Source organism: Lissotriton helveticus, chromosome 1_1, assembly GCF_964261635.1.
Source record: "Lissotriton helveticus chromosome 1_1, aLisHel1.1, whole genome shotgun sequence".
Lineage (NCBI taxonomy): Eukaryota > Metazoa > Chordata > Amphibia > Caudata > Salamandridae > Lissotriton > Lissotriton helveticus.
Window position 1 is genome coordinate 1,847,636,217 of NC_136057.1, and position 23,622 is coordinate 1,847,659,838.

Sequence of the window (23,622 nt, forward strand, 5' to 3'; positions counted from 1 at the left end):
TGGTACGCCCACTGCAACACCCACTGCATGCCCCCTTTCTTGCTAAGTTTAGCGTTAAAGGAGCCCTATTCTCAAGGCAGCGTTAAGCCACTTAACGCTGCTTTAAGCCACTTTAAGTGCATTATCCCTGCCTTGAGAATAGGGGTCTGGCCCTATCACCACGGGAACGTAAAAAAAAGTGGCGTTCCTGTGGTGATAGGGGCTTGACAATATGCCCCTATATGTTTCGTATTGTTGCTGTTATAGGAAAATATTTAATATCACCTATAAATGTAAAAGTTAGGTTTGATTCGAGAGTTTTAAGGCACATTTGTTTTTCATGGAAAGACTACCTGGGCAAAGATTTCACCTCATTAGTATCAGCTTGTAGGAAGGTGGCTACCGGACTATGGTTACCCCAGATTTTTTGCCTGTGTTTAACTGGTTTTTTGACTTAGTTGACCTGGTTCCCTGCTAATCAGGGCCCCAGGCCATCTGCTCTCTCTGTAAAATGGATTCCATGTACCCTAGGTACATACCACAATTGGAAATGGACTCCTTGTCAGCCCCTGTCTAATGCACTATAGGTGCCCAGGGCATAGGGGCCACCAAGGCCTACCAGGGGCTGCAGCATATCTTTTGCCACCCCTGGCTGGTTCTTAAATTGACACAACTGGCTGATCACTCAGCTGGGGTAAGGTGGTGTAATCACCCCTTACTTAGATATAGTATACCTATATCTAAACCTATATCTGGACACATATTAACCTGTGAGCCACTCCTATGGAAGGCCTCATCAATCCTGGAGGCAGAGTGCGTGGTTTAATGTGAGATGGAGCTCTAGCATGGGCTGAGCCTGTCTGCAGCCGTCGGGAACAACTCCCTAAGCTGTTTCAGGATAATGCCATACCATATACTCTTAAGTGCCTTATAATCCTCGCGGTTATATAGCAACTCTGGTTTGGCTTTATCAAAACATGTCGTGTAAGGTGTCATACGATTTGGAATACTATCCCCTCGCCAGTTCTGGCGACGGGGATAGCATTCCACCCCTCTAGAGGGGTAAGACATGTTACTTTACTTAAATGCGGTTAATTTCCAAAAGGACCTTAGATCCACAAAATGGATGCCTCTGCCACAGACAAGAGTCTGACCCCCTGAAGCTGACCGAAACTCAGCCAAATGGGGCCTGGAAAAAGGGTTTCCTGTCGCAGGGGGGTGTTACCACCCTCCAGACAGGAGATAGTGGATTGTAGCAGGGAGGTTTGAAAGAAACCAGACACTGCCTGGGGCGCACAAGGCTGCCCCTTGCATAATCCGGCCAAACCGGTTCTGGGGCACTCCAGCCCTCGTGCCAGGGCGGCCTGGATCAAAGGAAGTGGGTGTATCCACCCACTTCCTGGGTCCCACCCATAGGAGGGGACCTAGCAGGTAATCCAGCCCCCAAAATTAGTATAAGACTGGGAGCAGTGCCAATGCACTTCAGATTATCCTGAAGAAACATAAGAAACGAAATTCTGGACCCTTCGACATCCTACTCGACGTAGAAGCCCGAAGAATCTCCCTTGTGGTCAAGGAGTGACCACCCTGTGCAAACAGGCACCATCCAGCCATCGACATCTGCTTTGTCGCAGTTCCCGCCGGAACTCGAGCGACAGAGATCGATGAGATCAAGCTTGCCTTCCTTCCAACAGCCCGATCCACAGTCCCTGCAGAGCTGAGACCCGTGGAGGCGACCGGAAGCGTGGGGCACGCCATCTTGAATTGACCACGAGACGCTGACCGTGCAGCCCACGAGTGACCCTCGAAGCTGTACACCGGGGTTTGAGAAGCCCCAACCCTGAGCCACTCTTGCACCGAAGTTCAGCCCTCCACACTCGACGAGTGCTGCGTGGGGCCCTTCTGCTCCATTTGGCTCAACGCATTGGCCCGGTCACTTGCCAGCCGGCTAGTGGCCCCTGTACCGACGAACTTTGAAATTCGACCTGTGAATCTGGTTGCTCCAGATCTGCACCAGCTCCCCTGAAAAGGAGCCCCCACTTTGACCCTCCTGGTTTGAGTGAGAAGCAATCTCCCGGTTCCGCGTGGATTGCTCTTGCCAAGTATTGTTTGCTCCAAACTTGAAGCCGACTGCGCCGACGGTGAGAGCCCTCGTGAGACAGATCGTGACCCGCTCCTGGACGTCGCAGATGCCCCAGAGCCCACATGACAGCGGAGAGAAGCTCCTCAACGACCACCTGATTGCGCCCGACATTGCCTGGTTCCGTCCTGGTTCCACCCTGGTCACTGCTGAGTGACCCAGACTCTGTCCCCTCTGCTTTCAGGTACTTTTCAACTCGAGTCCACCCTTGGACTCCACCGGACACTTCTCTTTCACCCCGCCTGCAGCCCTTTCAGCTTCAAGCACCAAGAGCCTGCGTGACGAAACCCGACTCAACTTCGACCCTGTGCACCCGCTTCCTGTGGGTGAGGTAACTTTGCTCCGCCAGTGTTCCCACACTGGTACACATCTCTAGGGTCTGTGTCTTAAGTTTTGTTCCTCTAGGTTCAGCGGAAGTGTCCTTAAACTGTAACTTTGCAACTTTTACGCACCATTGGTTAACATTGGTGCATGCGTGCGCTTTCCGCACTGCTCCCGAATCCCGTGGGCCTCTCCCGACTTCAGCATTGCTTGTCCCGACTGCTCCCAGCGATTCCCTAGGCCCTAGGCCTAACCACTGTTCGATTGGTATCTCTTATACCACTTGTTTAGTATATGGTTTGAGTGGCCACCCGCCCTCATCCATAATTGTGCAACTTTGTATGTTTAAACTGTGCTTTTGATTTAACGCTTGTGCCCCTTTATTCATAAAGAATACTGGGGATTGTTTTTAGTAATAAATACATATATTTTTATAATATATACTTGTGTGGTGTCCTTTTTATTTGATATTACAGGATTGTATGTGGTAAAACAGCTCGCTTAACACGACCTCTTAAGTTAAGCCTTTAGGCTGCTTAGTCCATGCTACCCCTAGGATAGCTTGTCTAACAAGGTTGACTTACAACCTGACACCATAAGGGATTGTTTGGTCTGATAATAGGTGGTTCCAAAATTGGAAACATCACCTATCAGGCCAACTTCTCACATTGGTGAGCAGCGGTGCGGATTTGAGCTTGCTGTTGTTTTACCATTGCAATCTTTTATCAAATTGAAAGATCACATCAAGTACCTCTAGGTATATATAAATCAAAAGCTTAGCATATTAAGTTCTACTGAACTTAGTAGTTGTAGGTTAAAGGGATTAGCACACCCTGACTACAACTCACTAGCAAGGTACAGTAGGAAAACACTTAGTGTAGGTAAGTGCACCACTTACACCTCACTAGCAGTCATGTCTGACACAGGAAAAGCCTCAGGGTCTGCTCCTGTGACAGTTGACCTTACCAAGGCAACTTCCAGCTATGACAAGTTAACCGAAAGGACTTGATTGCCTTGTGCATATCAAGAGGGTTAAAAAGGGGCAGAAGTCCCACCTGTCCTATCCTGATAGCCATTCTAGAGCAGGATGACTTAGAGAAGGGAAATGAAGCTCCCTTAGAATCAGGAGATGGAGTGAACCCCCCTGTAACTGATACCCCTCAAGAGGAAGGAGAAGAGGAGGAAGAAGAGGAGGAGGAGGACTCAGATGTAGAGGACCCAGAGAATCAGGATCAGAGGAGTAGCCAGGTCCTAGTTGCCAGGCTTAACCAGGCCAACTTAGACCTACTGGGAAATGGAGAGGGCCAGCACCTCCCCAGATCCCACCATGTCATTCTCCCAGGCAACAGAAGAGTGAGATCTCCCTCAGGAGACTCTCATATTTCTAGTGCCTCGAGAGAATCTCAGAGAGGTATGACTGCCTCTCAGAAGATAGAGCATAGGGCCAGAATGAGGGCTGTCAAACTCCAAATAGAGAGGGAGGAGGTAGCCTTGGCTCAAGCTAGACTTGCCTTGGCAAGAGAGCAGAAATTGTGTGGCTTAGATGCCACTGGTGGCAGCAATATTCCTAAAGAGAAACCCAGGTCCTATGATAGTAGAAACCTGACAAAGATTGTGCCCCCCTACAAGGAAGGGGATGACATCCACAAGTGGATAAATGCTCTTGAGAGAGCCTGCATGGTACAGCAGGTTCCTGAGGAACAGTGGGCAGCAATCTTATGGTACTCCTTTTCAGAGAAAGGGAGAGATAAGCTCCTCACTGTCAGACATGAGGATGCAAACAATTACAAAGTCCTGAAGAGTGTTCTGATAGATGGGTTTGGCTTAACCACTGAACAGTACAGGTTGAAGTTCAGAGACACCCAGAAGACACAGACTCAGGACTGGACTGATTTTGTTGATTGTGCAACTAAGGCTCTGGAGGGTTGGCTACATGGCAGCAAAGTACATGACTTTACAGGATTGTATAATTTGATTATGAGGGAGCAGATCCTAAGTAATTGTCAGAACCAGCTCTTACACCAGCACCTGGTGGACTCTGATCTGACCTCTCCCCAAGAATTGGGAAAGAAGGCAGACAAGTGGGTCAGAACCAGGATTAGGCCTAAGAATCAGGACAGTAACCAGAAGAAGCAGTCTACCAAGCCTCAAGATAAGGGTGGGGATAAAAATAAAGAAAAGACTTCCCCAGGGCCCCAAAACTCCAAGAATGGGGGTGGGTCCCAAGACACTTCTTCAACTGAGAAAAAGCCTTATTGTTATGCCTGTAAACAGGTTGGGCATTACAAAACAGACAACTGTTGTCCCAAGAATAACAATAAAGAGAATATACCTCCAAAGCCAGCTCCAACACCTCCTGTTACTGTCAGCAGTAATCCCCCAGGAAGTGGGAGCACACCCAGGAATCTGGGTGGGTTTACTTTTGGAGCTCAGGAGGACCCTGGCCTATCCAGGCCCTCCTCCCCAAATAATCTTGTTTATGAGACTGGCATGGGGTTTGCCAACTTCTCTGATTGCCCAAATACTTTGAGCAAATATAGACAAGAACCCATCATCAATGGTTTGAAAGTTGAAGCTTTTAGAGACACAGGGGCTAGCATCACCATGGTGGCTGATGGTATAGTCCCCTCTAAACAACTTTTACCTGGTGCCACATACCAGGTGACAAACATTGATGGCATCAAAACAAATCATCCCATGGCAGTAGTAAGTCTCAGCTGGGGAGGTGTCATTGGCCCAAAGAGAGTGGCAGTGTCATCAAACTTGCCTGTAGACTGCCTACTTGGTAATGATTTGGAAATCTCAGCCTGGGCTGAGGTTGAACAGGAAACCCATTCTAGAATGGTAAATTCCAATGGAAAGGTTAGTGAGGCTGTAATGGCTGCAGCCCCAATCCAAGATGTCCTTCCTGAAAAGGTTGGTAGGGCTGAGAAACTCTCTGCCCCATCTTTAGCAAAAACTCTTCCTGAACAGAATAGCAAAGCTGTTATGATAACAGCAGAAACCCAAACTGAGTCTCCTCCTGAAAAGGTTGGTGGGGCTGTGATGGCCACAGCCCAAACTCAAACTGATATGTGTGTTGTGAAGCCTGAAATGATGGATAACTCCACACAAACTGAGAGCACAGAGGAGGACGAGAAATCTCCCCCTCACCAGACTTTAGGAAAGGATCAGCCTCCTCAGGGAACTGATCTTACCCCTGATGAAGGAACTGCCCCAGAGGTGGTTAGGCCTAGCCTGACAGAGCCTCTGATGTCAGTGGACCCTTCTCAGGTGGGACCCAGTCTGGAGCAGGTAACCTGCCCCTCTCTACCTTGCCTTAGCCAGCCCAGGGCTGCAGAGGACCAGAAGGACAGTGAGACCCAGAGGGCCCCCTGTCAATTAAAGCACCCCCATCAAAAGATTAGGTGCACCAAAACTAGTAGCCCTAGTAAGGTGAAAACTTTAAAAACTCCTGAGGGAGCCCCCTTAAAAACAGTTAGGGACCTCCCACAGATGGATTCTGTTGGGCACAGTCAAACCTGGGACCCAAAGGGCCCAAACCTGAACTGTCCCTCCAGCCAGCCAAACAGAGGGACCCAGCCTCCAGCTTTAGGTAGCCAGAGGTTGACCCTGAGAGCACAGTGCAACTCAGTTAAAGAAAGAAAGGCACACATGGTGGAAGATAATTGGAGGAAGCTAAGCCCTAAATTAGTAGAGCCTCACTTCAATACTACATATCCAAACCAGCCTTTAACTTTGCATAAACACACCCAAGGTGGTGATTCCCTATGGTGGAGACCCTCTAATACCCCAAGGGTGAGGGACTGCTTAGTGGACCATGAGACAGGGGGTACCCATGCTAGTGCAGGTACTTCCTTATATGGCCACTCAGGCAATATAGGCTTACCTGGCCAAGGATAGCCTTATCTCCTTTCGTTTGGGGGGGGGGGGTTGTGTAGGAAGGTGGCTACCTGACTATGGTTACCCCAGATTTTTTGCCTGTGTTTAGCTGGTTTTTTTACTTAGTTGACCTGGTTCCCTGCTAATCAGGGCCCCAGGCCATCTGCTCTCTCTGTAAAATGGATTCCATGTACCCTAGGTACATACCACAATTGGAAATTGACTCCTTGTCAGCCCCTGTCTAATGCACTACCCACTGCACGCCCCCTTTCTTGCTAAGTTTAGCGTTAAAGGAGCCCTATTCTCAAGGCAGCGTTAAGCCACTTAACGCTGCTTTAAGCCACTTTAAGTGCATTATCCCTGCCTTGAGAATAGGGGTCTGGCCCTATCACCACGGGAACGTAAAAAAAAGTGGCGTTCCTGTGGTGATAGGGGCTTGACAATATGCCCCTATATGTTTCGTATTGTTGCTGTTATAGGAAAATATTTAATATCACCTATAAATGTAAAAGTTAGGTTTGATTCGAGAGTTTTAAGGCACATTTGTTTTTCATGGAAAGACTACCTGGGCAAAGATTTCACCTCATTAGTATCAGCTTGTAGGAAGGTGGCTACCGGACTATGGTTACCCCAGATTTTTTGCCTGTGTTTAACTGGTTTTTTGACTTAGTTGACCTGGTTCCCTGCTAATCAGGGCCCCAGGCCATCTGCTCTCTCTGTAAAATGGATTCCATGTACCCTAGGTACATACCACAATTGGAAATGGACTCCTTGTCAGCCCCTGTCTAATGCACTATAGGTGCCCAGGGCATAGGGGCCACCAAGGCCTACCAGGGGCTGCAGCATATCTTTTGCCACCCCTGGCTGGTTCTTAAATTGACACAACTGGCTGATCACTCAGCTGGGGTAAGGTGGTGTAATCACCCCTTACTTAGATATAGTATACCTATATCTAAACCTATATCTGGACACATATTAACCTGTGAGCCACTCCTATGGAAGGCCTCATCAATCCTGGAGGCAGAGTGCGTGGTTTAATGTGAGATGGAGCTCTAGCATGAGCTGAGCCTGTCTGCAGCCGTCGGGAACAACTCCCTAAGCTGTTTCAGGATAATGCCATACCATATACTCTTAAGTGCCTTATAATCCTCGCGGTTATATAGCAACTCTGGTTTGGCTTTATCAAAACATGTCGTGTAAGGTGTCATACGATTTGGAATACTATCCCCTCGCCAGTTCTGGCGACGGGGATAGCATTCCACCCCTCTAGAGGGGTAAGACATGTTACTTTACTTAAATGCGGTTAATTTCTAAAAGGACCTTAGATCCACAAAATGGATGCCTCTGCCACAGACAAGATTCTGACCCCCTGAAGCTGACCGAAACTCAGCCAAATGGGGCCTGGACAAAGGGTTTCCTGTCGCAGGGGGGTGTTACCACCCTCCAGACAGGAGATAGTGGATTGTAGCAGGGAGGTTTGAAAGAAACCAGACACTGCCTGGGGCGCACAAGGCTGCCCCTTGCATAATCCGGCCAAACCGGTTCTGGGGCACTCCAGCCCTCGTGCCAGGGCGGCCTGGATCAAAGGAAGGGGGTGTATCCACCCATTTCCTGGGTCCCACCCATAGGAGGGGACCTAGCAGGTAATCCAGCCCCCAAAATTAGTATAAGACTGGGAGCAGTGCCAATGCACTTCAGATTATCCTGAAGAAACATAAGAAACGAAATTCTGGACCCTTCGACATCCTACTCGACGTAGAAGCCCGAAGAATCTCCCTTGTGGTCAAGGAGTGACCACCCTGTGCAAACAGGCACCATCCAGCCATCGACGTCTGCTTTGTCGCAGTTCCCACCGGAACTCGAGCGACAGAGATCGACAAGATCAAGCTTGCCTGCCTTCCAACAGCCCGATCCACAGTCCCTGCAGAGCTGAGACCCGTGGAGGCGACCGGAAGCGTGGGGCACCCCATCTTGAATTGACCACAAGACGCTGACCGTGCAGCCCACAAGTGACCCTCGAAGCTGTACACCGGGGTTTGAGAAGCACCAACCCTGAGCCACTCTTGCACCGAAGTTCAGCCCTCCACACTCGACGAGTGCTGCGTGGGGCCCTTCTGCTCCATTTGGCTCAACGCGTTGGCCCGGTCACTTGCCAGCCGGCTAGTGGCCCCTGTACCGACGAACTTTGAAATTCGACCTGTGAATCTGGTTGCTCCAGATCTGCACCAGCTCCCCTGAAAAGGAGCCCCCACTCTGACCCTCCTGGTTCGAGTGAGAAGCAATCTCCCGGTTCTGCGTGGATTGCTCTTGCCAAGTGTTGTTTGCTCCAAACTTGAAGTCGACTGCGCCGACGGTGAGAGCTTTCGTGGCACAGATCGTGACCCGCTCCTGGATGTCGCAGATGCCCCAGAGCCCACGTGACAGTGGAGAGAAGCTCCTCGACGACCACCTGATTGGGCCCGACATTGCCTGGTTCCATCCTGGTTCCACCCTGGTCACTGCTGAGTGACACAGACTCTGTCCCCTCTGCTTTCAGGTACTTTTCGACTCGAGTCCACCCTTGGACTCCACCGGACACTTCTCTTTCACCCCGCCTGCAGCCCTTTCAGCTTCAAGCACCAAGAGCCTGCGTGACGAAACCCGACTCAACTTCGACCCTGTGCACCCGCTTCCTGTGGGTGAGGTAACTTTGCTCCGCCGGTGTTCCCACACTGGTACACATCTCTAGGGTCTGTGCCTTAAGTTTTGTTCCTCTAGGTTCAGCGGAAGTGTCCTTAAACTGTAACTTTGCAACTTTTACGCACCATTGGTTAACATTGGTGCATGCGTGCGCTTTCCGCACTGCTCCCGAATCCCGTGGGCCTCTCCCGACTTCAGCATTGCTTGTCCCGACTGCTCCCAGCGATTCCCTAGGCCCTAGGCCTAACCACTGTTCGATTGGTATCTCTTATACCACTTGTTTAGTATATGGTTTGAGTGGCCACCCGCCCTCATCCATAATTGTGCAACTTTGTATGTTTAAACTGTGCTTTTGATTTAACGCTTGTGCCCCTTTATTCATAAAGAATACTGGGGATTGTTTTTAGTAATAAATACATATATTTTTATAATATATACTTGTGTGGTGTCCTTTCATTTGATATTACAGGATTGTATGTGGTAAAACAGCTCGCTTAACACGACCTCTTAAGTTAAGCCTTTAGGCTGCTTAGTCCATGCTACCCCTAGGATAGCTTGTCTAACAAGGTTGACTTACAACCTGATACCATAAGGGATTGTTTGGTCTGATAATAGGTGGTTCCAGAATTGGAAACATCACCTATCAGGCCAACTTCTCACACAGCTTAACAACCATATACAGCAATAAGTAACTAAAAGATGACCATTCAACTCCTCTGAAGGACCTCCAGTGGGAAGACGTAGTGACATTTCTAGTAACGTTTAATAAATTATTTCGATAAAATCTGCAGATGATGGGTTATGTGCAAATGCGGCATATTGATCATTATGTGGAAAAATGCCGCACCCACAGAATATCATAATTCCAGGGCCTTAGATATGCATTGTTTTTCCACGTTGTATCTGTAAGAGCAGAAATTTGGTTTTGGTAGTTGCAGGTCTAAAACTAAGTCACCTCTGGAAAAACTGCAGGATACATGAAACTGTTGAAGCACACAGATTACAACTTCCAGTAGGTCATGTTGAGCACCTCTAACCATTCATAACTTTTTGGCTTTGACACTTGTCATGCTGAGATTTATGTGGCTTGTGGAAAGCTGAACTACAGCAACCTAATGATAGCTTGTGCTAGAGCGCCATGTTATTCTGAAAATTGTAGGAGTGCATCATAATCAGTAATAGTCAGCACCCGTATATTTAGAGGACTGTTTTAACGTGTAATCTTTAGCAATGTAGTGTTAAAACAGCTTATATTAAAATGCTTAGGAATATATCCATATCGTTTTGAAGATTACTGTAGTGTTTAATCGTAAAGATGTCTAGGAAATGCAAAATGTATTGGTTCACATGTAAAGTGATGCATTAGGATTAAACGTGCACCATATTAAAGTTGCATGTGTAGGTTTGCTTTTCCATGTATTGAAAATAATGTATTAGATGACCGCAAATTGCAATGCTTATAACATGATATTAGAAAATGTGTGTTTAAATGTAGAGAGGCCTGTTCGCACATAAGTATAGGGAAAGGCCTATTTGTGATTCCTTATGTTAGCCAAAAGCTGTAGGCCCGAAATGTATTTTCCTTGGGAAGGCTCTTTTTCTCTAGTTAAAAGCAGACAGAGAAACTTGTGTGCGTGCAAGGTCGAGTTGTTTACAAGTTTCCAGTTGCCGGGGCAAGGACACATGTCTTGTTAGGCAGAATAACCCTTTTGTTTTAGGAGTAAGGATGGTAAGAACAGGCACTATGGGAGTCAACTTGAATGCAGATAGTATGTTTTAAGCAAAGATGATGTCTGGAACTCAAGGTCGACTCAACGGTTCTTGGATGAAGTCAGAGTTTTGATGGAAAAATCCAGAAGGAGGACCTGCCTGAAGGGGTGTGCGAAGGGTGTGCCCTATTGTTCTGGGATTTTGTATTAAGGACAGTACCCCGAGGGTGAAGCAGAAGAGAGCTAGGAGGGAAGTGGGAAGGAGCATCTTAGAACGAGCTCTGTAGCTTAGGCTACTAACCTTTGCTAAGTGAGTGCACTTCTGAGGAAGTCTTCACTTCTGACACCTTTTTCCTCTTTCCTGGGAATGATGCTATGTAGGAATGCCACTATAGTGTTAGATTAGGGACAGATTAATGGTCTTTCTTTCTTTTAGGTCAATGCAGTCATCTCTTCAAGTAGGGACTGTTATTGTCTGCCTCATGCTTTTGGAGATCACTTTGATCATCATATTGAGTCGCCTGAGGCTCATACGTAGGATTATGTTTGCATTAGTGCCCGTTTATCTTCTTAACCTCTTGCTGAGGTGTTTGTATATCCAATTGTTTCTGGCTTTGTAATAAATCTTTAAACTTTAATCTTTAGTCAGTAGTTTCTTGAAGTAGGTTGATTTGGTCAATGTTAAATTATCTTTGGAAAGAGTTTCTCCCCTTTACACTCCTTCGCAGACAAGAAAGGTGCGGAGAGGAGGATTCAGGAATTGGTAAGGTAAGGTTAAAAATCCAGATAAGAATCCGGCGTCATCACTTGAGAACCAAGACTAGCTGAAAGCCCCACAGATGACACAAGTCACTTGGCCACATTGCTGAGGAATCCTTGCTGTACTGAGAAGAGTCTCATACTGCTTGGACTGAGAACATAGGCATTACACTGCTGTGAGCGATGTCATGTTTATATTTTAAAATTAACACTGTTTACAGCCTGTTCACTGTAGAGACTTTAGCAACCTCTAGAGCACAAGATAAGATCGTTTCACATGGAAGAGCCGGCCACAATATAACACTATGTGCAAAAGCTTTATTTTCACTTTGATGTCCTAAATATACACAGGGCCTCATTTACGAGAAGTGGTGCATCGCTGCGCGAAAGCAGCGATGCGCCACTTCTCAGTGCTCCCTCCTTGCGACACCAATGATGCGTCATATTTACAATGTGACGCATCATGTCGCAAGGAAGGACAGATACGTCAGTATAACTGACATGTCTGTCAGTGTAAAAATTGGCGCATTGCTGGAGTTGTGTAGGAAGCCTGACGTAACTCCAGCAATGTTCCTTTCACAAGGGGCAAGCCCCATGTGAAAGGGCCTGCGTTGCCCTTACGCCTGCCAAGAGGCAGGCATAAGGTTTTGACGCATTGGCGTCCTAGAAGAGGCACAGCGAAATCTCATAGATTTCGCTGCACCACTCCTACGACCCTTTCTTGCGGGGGTGGTATGCCCACCCTGCATACATTATTTAGCGCAGGTATAATGTAGCGCAGGGCTTTACGAAGTGACGCATCTACCTAGATGCGTCCCTTCGTACATATATCACAACATGGCACATTTTTTACGCCACTAGTGCGTCACAGAAAGTGACGCACCAGTGGTGCAAAAGTGATGCAGGGGCTCATAAATAAGCCCCACAGTATTTATGAGATATGAGGCAAATACACTAGAGTGTTATTTCCTTGTTGAACTTCTTAGGTGCCGTGCCCTTCGCTTTCTTACCAAAAAAAAACAAACGGGCGCGTTTTGAGAAATATACACACTGCAATGGACGTGTATACATGCTCAATGCATCTCATTTTCAGATGTCTCTGTCCTCTACCACTTTAATGCAATGTAGGCCGTCACTAATCTGCTCTTTATGTATTCAATGCAACCTAAAATTGCCTATTGGGGGGGGGTGAGGGGGTTCACACCTCCCAAAATTGCATATTTACTTTACAGTAGAAGCACAAAATTCATTGGAATAGTGTACTTTATTAAAGGGATCGTGCAGTCCAACTTCACTCCCATAGCAAGCGTCTCAGATACGCTTTAAACAACCTTCTATTGTCAAGTTTACAATATGCTAAATTAATTTACATCTTTTTATGCCACTGTGACGGCAAATAGAAGGCCACAGAGGTTTTGTGAAAGAATTCATGCATACATGTATTGCTGCTTGCAGGTCCCTGCTTACTATCTTGTGCTTCTGTCTTTTTTGGGGGACTCTCCTTATATTAACCCTAAAACCCAGCAGCACACCTCACACCATAATGTTATTGCTGCCAACAGCGGCTGTAATATTGGTAATTGTTCCGTGTTGAACTTCTTAGCCATTAGGAGTTTTAAGCTTTACAAAATAAAAACCTATACTATGAGTTTAGAGAAATATTCGTAATGGCTGTCCACTAATTTAAGTGGTTGGCACATAAAACCTCTCTAACGACCACATGCATTAATGTTGCCGTTAGCGAATCCTTAATTGCGAAAATTAAGGAATCGCAATTAAGAATTCGCAAACGGCAATGCATGAATAATTCTCTTTTTTTTTAGCGATTTCTTATTTTTCCTTAATTGCACAGCCCATAGGAATCAATGGGAAGGCATTTACAATTTGCGATTTTCAATTTGCGAATCGCAAATTGAAAATGCAATTTCAAGAGTGCAGGGGGGGTCCAAAGAACATGTGTGTGTGTAAAATGCAACTTTCAAAAAAGCATTTTTGTGCATGTTTGAAGGTTTTCGGTAAATTAGCATGAGGTTCAATCTCATGCTAATTTACCACTTCCAAATTGACAATTCGCAAATTAAAAATGATCATGCATTGCATTTAAGAAATCTGAAATTGCGATTTCTTAAATGCAATCACAATTTTAGAAATCGCAACATGATTGCGATTCCTAAAATTGCGAAATACATGATGCATTGCAATTTTGATAAATGCATTCGCAAACGGCCGAAAAATGCGATTCGCACCGTTTGCAAATGTAATTATCGTTGATGCATGTGCCTGCTCGCCACATAGCAACAATTCCCATAAAATACACTTCACATCATGCCACATAATTCCAATCAGCAAAATTTCACTCAACGACACACAGTTCCACGTAACACAATTCCACTCCATATATTTCCATTCCACACCACATAATTCGCAAACAAAGCACATAATTCCACTCAACAACACATTTACACAACACACCTCATACATCCAATCCATTCCACAGAATACTACATCATGCCACAAAATCAAACAGCCCACCACATAATTAAACTCCACAACATACTACTCCGCAACACAAAATAACATTCCACATAATTGCACTCCATTATGCACAATCCCACACCACATAATTCCAGTACACGCAAACCCACATAATTACTATCCATATAATTCAACGGCACACCATGCCACATAAATCCACTATGCACATCACTCCACACCACACAATTCCACACCACACAATTCACAACTAACAATCCAATCCAACCCACATAATTGCACTCCAAACCACATACATCCACTCCACTCCATAACGCATGGGTAAAAGACATTGTCATTTACAACGTCAATAGCTCTAATTCTCATAAATGCGAGAACTGCTTGTTTCCTGTGTTGTTGACACTGTGATAAAAGTCTCGCTTGACACCTAATAACATCCAACATCTGTTTCACCAGATCTTGTTTTAAGCTTGTCTAATGCGGACATTTGAATTGAAGCAAAGCCATGGTGTTGGTCTATGGCATTATGGAGTTGTGCAAACCTAAATTCAGGCCTAACAGGTTGGGCCGATTAAAGTCTTTGGGCCTGATGTACAATCTTTGTGATTCACAACACACATAACTTTTAACTCCAAAATGGCATTTTACTATGTACTACACCCATTATGTGGTGAAAGAATCTGTGTCTTGAATACAGTCCGGATTACTCTTCAATATGAAATTAATGTCAGATATCACAGATACCTTCATTATAGTCCTTATTACGTTTCTATTGCCTAGAACGAATAGAACTATATTGAAGACTTCTTTACACCCACCTTCATTTCATATAGAAATGAAACAGGAATCTATGAAATACGAAAATGAGCTAGTGACAAAGCCTCTGGAAAAAACAGGAACAATATAAGCATTGGCAAAGCCAATAGATCACACCTATGTAAGAGCTATGGGACTTGCCAATGTGTTTATCCATGTTGTACACTGGCATGGCTGCAATTCAGCATGGCTAAAGGTAAGTGGAATAGAGGAGAGTGGTTTAGAGTGGAGTTCCCGTAGAGTGGAGTGGTGAAGAGTGGAGTGGAGAGGCAAAGAATGGAGCGGTGTTTCATGGAGTGTCATTGACTGAAGTGTCATGAAGTGCTTTGGAGGGGCATAGAGTGGAAGGGTATGGAGTAGAGGGGTGTAGAGTGCATTACAAGTGTCATAGAGGGGAGTTTCGAAGAGTGGAGTATTGTGGAGTGGCATGGAGTAGAGTACAGTCGTAGAGTGGAGTGGTGTAGAGTGGAGTGGCGTAGGGGCGAGTGGGGCAAAGTGGAGTAGATTGGACTAGAGTGGAGTGTAGTAGAGAGTAATAGAGTGTCATCGAGTGCCATAGAGTGGAGTGGAGTCGAGTGTCATAGAGTGGAGTGGAGTATAGTAGAGTAAAGTAGAATTTCAAAGAGTGGAGGGGGCGGAGTGTGGTGGCACAGAGTGGTGTAAAGTGGCATGGAGTGCCATAGAGTGACCTAGAATGTTGTACAGTGGAGTGTCAAAGAGTTGAGCGACATTGAGTGTCATAGAGTGGCCTAGAGTGAAGTGTCATAGAGTGGAATGGAGTGGAGTGGAATGGAGCGGAGAGGAGTGTCGTAGAGTAGAGTACAATGTAGAGGTGTAGAGTGGAGGGCTGTAGAGTGTTGTAGAGTGGAGTGGAGTAGAGTTGAGTGGAGCAGGCTTGGTGTGATAGTGCACGGCCATTACAGACAACACATTTTCAATTGAAATAGCCATTAAATTTACACATACAGTTTTACTGATAAAACTATACTACACACAAATGATAATGTGTGGGAATAGCATCATGCAGTGTACTGATTTATTTTGATCATATTCAGATATATGTTTTCTTCTAAATTACAAAAAGATGTGCTTCATTTGTGCTTTTCTAATTCTGATATGTTTGCACAGTTCATTTACAAGCATTTCAAATGTGTTGTGTGCCAAGAACAAAAACTTTTCTTTCCCAGTTCCTTGCAAGATTGTCACATAAATCCTCTCACTTTGAAGTCAGGGAAAGAAAAGTAAACACCTCACTCCTTCGAACGTTTGACCTTTGTCTTTGAACACACAGCAAGTGTGACAAGATAAGAATAAAAAGTAAAGGCCTGTTTACAGAAAGCAAGGACCTGTGGAAGAATACAAGGAGCAATGGTGAACATGCTTTCCTACACAGAAAGGGCGAAGACATACTGGACAGTCTAAAACAGCCAGCAAATAGAAAGCCAGATAGTGTGAATTACAATCCACAAAGCCAATAATAAACAATGGACAGAATGCATTCCCAGAGAAGCTTTTAGAGTGCCTACACAAATTATTTTTGCAACCAGACAGTGCTGTCTGGTAGGCTTCGACTTAATGAAAGTCTAACCTTGCCATCTTCTTAAAACATTTTTAAAAAAAACATGTGCCCATGATGGCACTGATAAGAAGCCATCAGAGACTTTAATTAAGACGACAGGGGAAAGAGGTAGGAGTGGAACGGAGCAACACAAAATAGGGACTAGGAATGACACAAAGAAAGAGAGAGGGGTGGGTCAGAATGAGCAATGAAGAGGCGAAACACAGGGGAAAGAGGAAGACCTGGGAGAAGTGGACACTCGATTGGAAAGTGAATGAGGTGGAATAAGCCACGAGTAGGTGAAAGAGGAAGAGGATGGTAGCTGTAAAATAGACCCTCAGTCTTTCCAATAAAAGCATTCCATTGGCGGTAGAAGAATGCAATAGAGAAATATTCCACTGGGCAGAGCCAAAATGTGATTGAGAAAGTTTCAACTTAATGGCTGAAAGAGGCTGGCACAAAAAAGGCAGCAGTTGAAAGTGGTGAATGAAATGTACACATTATGCATAATGTAGGCAATGGGTCTGGTTGACTGCTGTGTTAGCAAAACCAAGCCATAAAAAGCAAGAAACGCTAGACATGTTCTATAATGTTGCTGCTGTTTCATAAAGTTCGTCCATGTCCCTATAGCTCTAACTAGTGTTACATATCTCTTCTAAAGGAAACTACAGTCTGAAAGGATGTGGGCAATTACGTCAAAATGTGTATGCGGTCTTGAACTTGTTGAACGTATACTATGAATTCTTGTTTATCTGGTAGATTTATTTATATTGATTTGTTACAAGATAATATTTGTCAAAATAATAAAGAATTACTACTAGTACAGAAGTATGTACCTGTATTGTGATATGTGGCTAACACCATAATGGTTATCTGAACCGATTCAATATTTACAATTAAGACGGAAATTGATGGTATTTTTGCCTACAAAACATTTAAAAATTCTATGTTTACTTAAAAAAAATGTCATAGTTTATTATACCTCTAGGCAAAAAACTCATAATATAAATTTGTTAGTTAAATGTTGTGTCAATTATTAAATGTTCATTGGGACAAAGCCTATAAAGCAATTATCAAGTCGTTATATCAGAGCATTTCTTTGCAAAACACGATTTAAAAAGCAGAATACGATATATAAAAAAACACTAAAAATTAAACTTTGGTAAATGTATAGTGCATGCCAGAAAGCACCATTGTTTGATAAAAACAAACACTGCTAAAATAAATACTATCCATGGGCTCATAACCCACTGACTTCCAAAAAAGCATTTCAAAGTTGCATTTGTTTGTCTGAATAAGTTACTGGATTCACAATGCGACAGAGCAGCTCATCACCTCAGTAAGCCTGGCACGTGCGGCACCGATGTGTCAGTCGCTGTCAGTTTCCAAGATATATAGGAATTAAAGCCAGGGTTAAACAGTGATACGGCAGCACAGAATATAGATGAAATGTCAGCCGCAATAAAAGGGACCTAATAGGTCAGGTAATAGCCAGCCATGCCACTGGATGGCTAATTATTTTACGCCATCGTTTCCACTGGGTTAAGTGACCTTAAATGAAACGTCACGATTATGTATGTCCTTTCTAGGCCTTAAAATATATTGTTTGTGGTAGGTCACATGCAGCGCCTGAAGAATACGAGTCGCTCAGAATGCATTTTTTTTATTTGTTTATTTGTGGTTTTGTCTATGGCACTGACGTTGCCTTCTGGTCACTAATTAGCAGTAAACTGCAGCCAGGCTAATAAGACTGATTATGGTATTTTTTGTGTTAGTAAACTATAATCATGTTGTAGACTCTTTCCATATGGCTACTTAGTGACAGTTTGGTGGCCAGGAAGTATGTCGCTCAGTCAATATGTGAGGTGGGTTCTTTCGCCAACCAGCTTTTGTGTTAGTAAATGTTTGTTTGCAGTTGTGGTCTGCAGGGATATGAGCTTTGTCCTACTTTCTGCTTTTTTAGCTCATCACTTCAAACTATCTTTGCGCCCCCAGTTGTGGGTTGGGTACTGTGGGTAATTTTGTCGATTATTTGGAGAGCATCCCGAATTTGTGCTTTGTAGGACAAGCATGTCTTGTGGATCGCAATTAACTTTGTTCTTAGTGTGCTGTGGGGTAAATTCTTGTAAAACTCTTACTAAAACAATTGTGGGGCATATTATCAAGGGCTGGCGATAAAATTATTGCCGCCTTAGCATCCGTTTTCGGGCGAAAAGCGGCGATAATTTTACTGATTTATTAACAAGGACACGCTAGCACGTGTTTCCTTGCCTTAGCGCCCGGTTTATTTCTGCCTCACATCACTAATGAGATGCAAGGTAGGCGTGCCTCGTAAAACTTCAGTGTAAAATATCGCTGACGGGTCTTCGCGATATTTACAACGAGGCCCCGTCCGGTGTAGCGCTGATCTTTTTCGCGCTAACTCGGCCTTAATGCAGGATTTTACATCTGTTAAATTCCTGACTATGGCATACCTAACATGGGAGGTGGATTGTGGGGCTAAGACCACAGGGCCCTATCATCAACCATATTGCCGTTTTCCACGGAACATCGCTGGAAAACTCGCGGCGTTCCATGCAGAACGGCGATATCCCTGCTATCGCTGGAATTTTTATCGCCTCGGTGATACGCGTTGTTAATAACGCGCTAACCGGGCGATAAATTGTGTGTACTCAATAAATCACGACTAGTTTCTGTCCCTCAGATGCTGCCAAAGGCGCGGAGATACTCCTTCGGGAGTCGATTCCCAGCGCCATACAAACATGCAAATAAATAAATAAATACAATAAAATTCCAGCGCTAGACGGCGATAAATGAAATAGCGCTAAGCACGCTTTGTGATATTTATCGCCATCTATTGATTATATGCCCCTTGGTTTTTGGTTTCTTCTGAGGCACAAGTTCTGCAGGAGAATTGAGCTCTTACACTGATAGGCCTAAGTGTAGAGCGAGTACAAAGGATTTGGAATTTAAATCTAAACAACTAAGGGCCTTATTCACAAAGGTAAATTTACTCTTTTGGTGTAAGTTTCTTTTTGCTATTCACAAATTATGAGTAAAGTTTTATGCATAGTATCTTTACAACTGTGGAGAACTACGCACATCAAAATATAGCACAATCTCTGCAGTCATAAAATTGCCACAGACAAAACTGTACTCATAGTTTGTGAATTGTGAAAAAATAGTAAACTTACACCAAAGATTCAAGTTTACCTTCGTGAGTAAAGCATCAAATTGCCACTGAATGGGTTTCAGCACAAACGTTCTCGAGAGAACCTTGTGCACTTGTTATGTAGGGGTACATTTGCCGTGGAATATAGGCATACCCCATCTGCCTAAGACATTGTGGTGGGCACAGAGACTCACTTTTTTTACCAGCAGAGGGTGTGACTTTCCTGTTTGGCTGTTATCAGGATTGTCATTCAGTGAGTTTAATTAATTCATTCCATCCATCATGTGCTAAGTGAGATTTATCCAGCGGCTTCCCAGCAACAGGTACTCTAATACCATACACTCACCTGGGCCCATACTCGCACATTCACATAACCTAGTAATACACCGCTGGAGTCATTTGTTTAGGATTCTCTTACTAATTAAGATTAGTCACTTCTTATTCTCAACTAATCTTTCACTAATCAAAAAGTTCTTTTCTCTGGTCTATGGACCATTATTTGAACTAGTTGATGGTGAAATGACATAAAATTATCTTCTTACATTTAATTAAATGACCACAGACTCGGGAAGTATTTTAAATCTTTATCTAAATTAATGTCATGTGAACCACTTACAAAGCATAGTACAGTCTCCGTCACTCATAGGAAGGAAGTTTCAATTAATCAATAATCAATTAACAAAACACATACTTTTATCTCTAGCAATGGCTTATGCTCAGAAAGGAGAGGATAGAGCAAAGAGAACATTAGCACAAACACAGAAAATATATTACCTAGGATGGTGTGAAAACCAACCCCCTGGCCAATTAGCTGGGAAGGGTACCCCCGGAAAGATCAGGCGACAAAAGCTTCCGGACAGGAATGAGGACAGGACAGATAAACTCTCTACCACCGACGCTTACGTAGCACCCCTCTCTGACACTCTCTTCCTCCTCGAGATTCTTACGCGATCTTCTTCTAAGCAAATTAATTTAGGATAAATGGTTCTGCATTTGATTCTTCATCAGCATTTCTCGTCACTCCGACAGCATCCCGAGCTCTGCAGCATTCAGCAAATCTCCATCTAACTAACTAGCTATGACTACATCAATTATACCCTACAATATTCATGTACCTCCCATTAATGTTTCAATATCGTGAAACTACTAACTCTGATTGGACATGCAAGGGGCATGATCATCACACCATGCTTATTTTCCAATTTAGTCTTTCAGTCCATTGTTAAAAATCCCAACCCCTTAATTTGTATTCATAAATCTTTATTTCCCACCCGTATTCACATCATATTTGAAACACGTGTAAAGTTCTCATGTATTTCTGTTCATCCAGAGGACTTGGGTACTGGTTCCCAGGGTATGTATCTCTTGTTTCCTTGGACTGTGTTCAAGTGTCCCATCACTTCCTTCAGCTCGGTCACACTACGCATGTGCAGAGATCAGGTGGCCAACTGACTTTAGAGGCCCAAAAGACCCACTAATAAAAAAGTCAAAAAGACATATATTAATTAAAAAAATAAATGGTTTCACTGTATACCACCTATCTCTACTCTAATCCCTTTAATTTATTAATGCTTTCCCGGCATTAGCATTAGTAAAATAGCTTATGTTAGTTCAAGCATTCTCGCTATCACTTTATTGTTTGTGGAGAGCTAAGGGAAGCATAAAGACTTCGAAAAATAACAACTCATTTTGACAATGGCCCAATGTATATATTCGTTAACAATTGACAGACCCATATGTCTTTGTAAAGATGTTGGGGCATATTTATTAAATAGTCAAGCAACACAATGCACCAATCCACCTCGTTGTGCTGTGCAGCATGAAAGGGAGAGCATAGGAATGCACTGCATTTAACATTATATGGCACATTCCTGCTCTCTGCCTGCACTGGTACACAAACCTTTGTCTAGTGCCAACACAGGCACCGCTGCACCATGGAAAAAGTGTGCCTGCGTTGTAGGTATTATTGTTTTTGTGCAGGAAGGGACACCCCCACTCTAGTCAGGGTAAGCAACACCCCTAGGATAGACTGTGCTCACCCTCTTATGTTAAAGACACTTGTTGAGCACACGTACACCAAACAGTTTCATGACACCCTCAGGTAGCTTGCAGCAAAGTAGGTGGGCTTATCATAAGAGGCAATGTGTAAAGTATTTGTGCAACACACATAAAGTAACACAAAGAACACACCGCAAAAAGACTCTACACAAGTTAGGAAAATAGGGAATATTTATCTGCATAAAATAAGACCATGAAAACAAAAATCCAAACAAGAGTTATACATTTTACAGAGTCAAAGTAGTGCTTACATCAACTGTGCTCCTTTTAGATCCTTTATGGTGATGCTTCTTGGCAAAACACCACAATAGGAGTGTTTGTATTGGAACTCAAGGCGTTCTTACGTGGTCCCCCAGTTGCCCACGATGTTGCATGGTCAGCGACAAAGACTGCACATGGTCCCTGTACCCACAGTACCTTTGTTGATGACCGCAGCCACAGTTCAGTCAGTTTCACTGCAGCACTTCTGGTAGGCAGAAGCAGGGCTGGGATTAGCCACTAGTGGTGTCTGCGGGCCTCCGACACAGGGCCAGTATCGTGGTGCACTGTTCCTTGTCTGTGCAGGCGAGTTGGAGCAGCGTGGACGTTGCGGTGCACTCCCTGCCACCTAGGCAATGCATCAGGCGCAGGGGTTAACGAGCCCACAGCCCTTAGGCTACAGGTTTCACTCCGGGCACAAGGCACCGTTCCTCTTGGGGAGGGTCACTTGTCAGGATTTTTCAAAGGTGACACAAAGTGCAGAATTCCACATCAGTGGGGTTCCAGCTTGGGCAGGGCACAAGACTGTAGAACATGCAGATGGTGGGGGATGAAGCACCATGCTCCCTCCTCACTAGCACCAGCCGGTCATCAGCATGCTCCCACAAAATGGAACGCATGTCCTTGACTTCTCCAATATGGATGGTAATCAAAAGAAGCAGATAGTGGGGTTTTTGTTGTCTATAAGACCTCGGGGAGAACAGGGGGCAAGCTAGCAAGCCCTTGGAGTCACTCTGGGGCTTTAGTCCTTCGTCCTCTATCAGAGGTCAGCAGGCAGCAGGGCACCTCAACAAAACAGGGAAGCAGGTCCTTAGAACGGTTTGGCATAGCAGAGTGGGAATCCTTCAGCACACCAGCCTTTAGTCCAGCAGAGTTTATTCCAGGTCCAGCAGTGTACTGAATTTATAGTGCCAGAGCCCTAATACTTATTCTCCAAAGTGCCTGTGATGTAGGGGGTTACTTCAATAGAGCCCTCTGAAGTGTACAAGGGAACTATGCACAAATCCCCCCACTCAATAATAGAACGATTCTCCCAATATTATCAAACACTTTACACCCCGTCCTGCTCACCGGATACAACTGAGCTTGATAAATACTTAAAAAGCTGTAACCTCCCAAATATGAATGAAGAAGCAGCTGCCCTTCTTCATAGCGATATCACTAATGAAGAGATTTTGACAGCCTCAGCTGCCTTACCATCAGGGAAGGCTCTGGGGATGATACCCTGCCAATTGAGTTCTATAAATCTTTAAGACCCTTATCCTACCATTAATGAGGGAGGTCGTACTTCAGATCGGGATCCGAAAGGAGATGCCTACATTTTGGAATATGACTAACATTGTTTTTTTTATTTTATTTCAAAAAGGGGACACCAGCTAATGATTGCAGGACTTACCGCCATATATCTCTTATCAACTCAGACGCTAAAATCTTTGCTAAAGTATTTGCAAACCGGCTAGCTCCTCTTATGTCTGGTCTAGTCTCTGACCAACAAAATGTTTTTTTATAACAGGCAGAGATACCACAGCTCATGTTAATGCAGCTTTTAACAAGTTCGATATTGCCAAAAAGATAACACTTAATATGGGGAGGATGCTATTAGAGACTGAGAAAGCATTCGATCGAGTGGTATGGGACAGTTTATTGGTCACAATAATGGCTAATGGGTTGGATGGTCGAAACATCAAATGTGTCCCTGCACTATATATTAACCCGCAAGCCAAACTAATATATACTAACCTGCACTCTGCCCCTTTTCAGATACATCGTGGCACTCAGCAGGGGCGTCCACTTTCCC